Genomic DNA, 3997 nt, shown 5'->3' with positions numbered 1-3997 from the left:
CTCCCTCAACTCCATGTGGGTCTTGTCACCAGGGTCTTCCGCTGCTCCTCACGGGGCTTGGCTTTTGGACCTGGACCTCTTATGTCTAAGCCCTCTAAGCCCTCGTAAGAAGATCCAATTTGGTGAAGACTCAATAAGAAGAAGCCTGAAAGAGTGTTCAAAGTCTGATGGAAACCAGTAAACCCAGGTTCTAGGTTGTTCGTCACATTGGACGTGACCTCAGACAGGTCATCTGACCCTCTCTCTTTCGTCAATAGCAAGAAGGTTTTAAAAAATATGACGCGCTAAATAAATTCGGGAGAGTTTTATTATTAGTGGCAGGGAGATCCGTTACTATTTCGCTTGGCAAAATTCACGTCCAAATTAACTGAACGGCGTTTGACTAATACGTCGTTAATTTTAACATGAATTCTCCCCCTTAGCAGTGATTCTTATGGATGTCTGCTAGAGGGTCCAGTGTCTGAGCAGTGATCACTGGTATATGTGCCTGATGTATGAGCTAAATTGCTATCCTCGACATGACTTTAGTTGGGGACCGTATTTTTCCAGGCCCCGTCACACCGCGCGGTAGGTAGGAATGGCTGTGACCACGTGGCGCAAACGCGCTATGCCCGCCGAGTGCTAGCAGCACGCTCCACTTGTCCCTCGCTAGAATTATATTTTTCCAATATATTGTATTTTTCTCTGACTTTGGCCAGAGAAAGAAGCCGATGATGGCCCGTTGACTTTGCCTGAGGCCTTCAGGACCATCTTATTCCATTTGGTGAAATCGGCATTCTTGTGACGCCCATGTCATTTGTCCAATTCTTTGCCTAACTGTTCTTTTTTCCTACAGTGAATTTTTGATACGGACTCTTCTTTTTCTTTTTTTTAGGGTGACTGCCTACCTGAGGGCTTCTGTTGAAGAAAGGCCAGTAACTACATTTAAGTATTAACTTCTCAAGGACTCATATTTCTAGGCCACTGGGCCAGGAAAAGGTGAATTGGAAATAATAAAGGCACGAGCGTGATGGTGCTAAGAATGTGACATCTGATGGCCTGAGCTGCTGGATGCCCCACCTTAGGTAAGTTATCTCACCTTTCTGGCCCCGGCTTCTCTCTCTGTGCAAATATGATTAAAGGAGGCAATCGATTCTGTTAGAATCTATACCGGTAGGAGCAAAGGTCTGTTTTGTTGGCCAACGTGCTCCAAATGCCTAGATGTTTCCCTGCACATAGTAGGTGCTCAGCTGATATTCGTTAAATGAATATCTTCCTTCCAGAGTGACAGAAAATACGTGTCTTTCTCTAAGCTGCCTGAAAGTGTTTATCTGCACTCCAGTGTGACTTCACTGGAAAGTTCTGTTCTGTTGTTCTGTGACAGCTAAATGGCCCCAGTATTCTGTGTGCCATTGCAGAGGAAAACCAGTGGCACACTTAAAAGTCTAAATACACTGAGGGCTTTCACACCATCTAAAGTGTTTATTGACTTGAACTAAAGCGGACGCAACCATTTGAGGCTTTAACCAAGTTGAGTCTTTTTAAGAATTTTTTACTTTTCACAAAACAAGATATTTTATGGATGTAATTTATATATCGAATAGAAGAGGACTATCCCCAATATTATCTTTATCTTCTAGATATAAATAACAAACAGCTCCAGTAATCAAAATTTACTACAATCGCAATAGATTTTGGCAGAGTTTATGTATTATATGCAACGCTAACATAACGCTGACTTCCAAAGACAGAGGCCAGGATTCCTAGTTTGGCTTCGTTAAATGGAAAGAAAAAATCTACTCCTGTATTTATACTTTTTACTACATTCAAGTGATTAATTCTCATAAATAAAATTGTTTAGACCAGGTTCTAATCAGAAACTTGAAATTATCTGTGGCAATGTAACCGCTAGAAACTTGTACACTATGAAAATATTTCAATAATTAATGCATGCTCCATCTAGAGTAATTGACAGGTCATAAATATAATGGGCCATCTGTGTTTGATTTGTACATGAAAATGCTTAAAGGGCCAGGCAGGTAATTCAAGCTTCACTGGCAAGAAAGATCTGTTCCAACTTTTCTAAGTAACAGAACCATTGAGTAGGGTTTTTTTTTTTTTTTCCTCCTTAAAGGCTTTCCCAGATTTCTACTTGAACTACCCACTTCTCGCTGCTTCTCACTCTAATGCAACAGCCCTTCAGAGTTCCGAACGTGTATGTGGGTCACGGCCATCCTTGACGATCACGCTGGGCTCTCCGATCACATTAGCAACGTGAAAGCCACATTCTGATGAAAAGATATTGAAGACTCGCTCTAGTGCTGTGACTTCATCATCCCTTCTGCTCAGTCTGACCACTTCAGACATTTATTTTGCAGCTTCTCCTCTTCTGCCAGTCAACAAAAACCTGGCTAATATCAGCTAACGAAGAGTGATGAGACCCTAGGAATCTCTGTAAGCTTTCCTTGCAATTTGCATCTTTCGGAGTAGACCAGGATCACCCCATTCCTGGAGGTGAAGTGGTCTTGATGGATGTGAGAGGAGGTTCTAAGATTGTTCTGTGCTAGGAACCAAAGAACGCAGAACACTGTCCTGTGATCCGGTTCCACACGTTCTCGTTGGAACACGCTGGACGTCACCGAGCCTTCGTCGTCTGCCCGGTCTGGTCCTGAGTGGTAATTATGTCGAAAGCCACATGCCGATGGGTTGGACTAAACCAGCCAGGTCCCGCCTTTGTGGATCTTACATCCTGGTAGACACCACTTCTTCCTTAGATGTCTTCTAGGTACCATGAACAGTACACCTGGGAAACTAAATGGGCTATCTCTCCTGGCTACGCCTCCCTGTCCAATCTGTATTTTCCCCCTGTATTATCGATCTGGGGAAAGTGTGCCACCATCTACCCAGGTGCCGAGGAGAAACTCTGGGCTTATTCTACACTCCTCCCATCCTCTTTTCCCTTCGCCAAAGTATTCACGATCTTGTAAGCACTAATGATGCCTCCCATTGCTGGATTCTGCTTCTTTCTCTCCACGCCTACGGTCACGCCCCTGATTTAGTTCTTCATGATGATTATTTTTGTCTAGGATATTGCAAAACCCTTCAGTAGCAGTTTCTTACCAATCTATTCTTCGTCCTGTTGCCAGAGTGATATTCGAGACACTAAAATGCTAATATCATGATGTCATTCCCCAAATCCTTATCGTAAGAGTTCCACGGTTGCCTCGGAGGTCAACACCCAGACTTCTCAACATGCCGAAAGGAAGACTTGTGCTGACGTGGGCTGGGCCTGATTCTCCAGTGCCACCTCCTGCCACATATTTTGCTCTCTTGACACACGGATGTGTGTTCTCTGAGCACAGCAGGCTACTTCGGGGCCTTTGAATGTGGAGTTCCCTCTCTCTCGAGTCCTTAAATTTTTTCTTTTATTCCCTTGGCGATGTCAGCTCACCCATCAAACTCAACTCAGTCAGATGAGGCCTCTCTTCCCACACAGCTTCCCTTCCCTCCTTGGTGGCCTCTTTTTGGAACTGTCTGGGTTTGCCTCTTTGACAGCATGGCACAGGTCTGTTTACCTGCCTCAGGTGGGCACACCGGGCTTCCATAACGGAGGTGTGTCGACTCGGAGGTGTGGACGGATATTCACCACGTGCCCCCACTGAGCTGTGTCTAGTCCAAGACATGTCATGGTTTTAAAACCAACGCCCATGAGACTTTAAGTGGGGCCGGTGACAAGTCAGTCACTCTCTTCTTTCTCCCGTCCCGTTATTTATTTGGGACCAAATATTAAGTCACCCTATTCTTCTCTTGTCCGGGCTAGTTTTCCTTATATATTTTTAGCTTTTAAATACTTACTAATATTCAGACATGTCGGTTCTTACCACCGTTATTTACAAACACACGCCTTTTCACAGCTTTAACCTGCGCTTTTCATGTTTTCCCAAAGCCTCCGAGAAAGATATAAGAAAAAAGTTAAATTGATTTTCTCCTAATTTCTGAAGTACAGTTTTTCAGTTCC

The sequence above is a fragment of the Pteropus vampyrus genome, unplaced genomic scaffold (assembly GCF_000151845.1).
Source record: "Pteropus vampyrus isolate Shadow unplaced genomic scaffold, Pvam_2.0 Scaffold34, whole genome shotgun sequence".
NCBI lineage: Eukaryota > Metazoa > Chordata > Mammalia > Chiroptera > Pteropodidae > Pteropus > Pteropus vampyrus.
The sequence above is the reverse complement of the archived record's forward strand: the minus strand, read 5'-3'. Positions refer to the sequence as shown.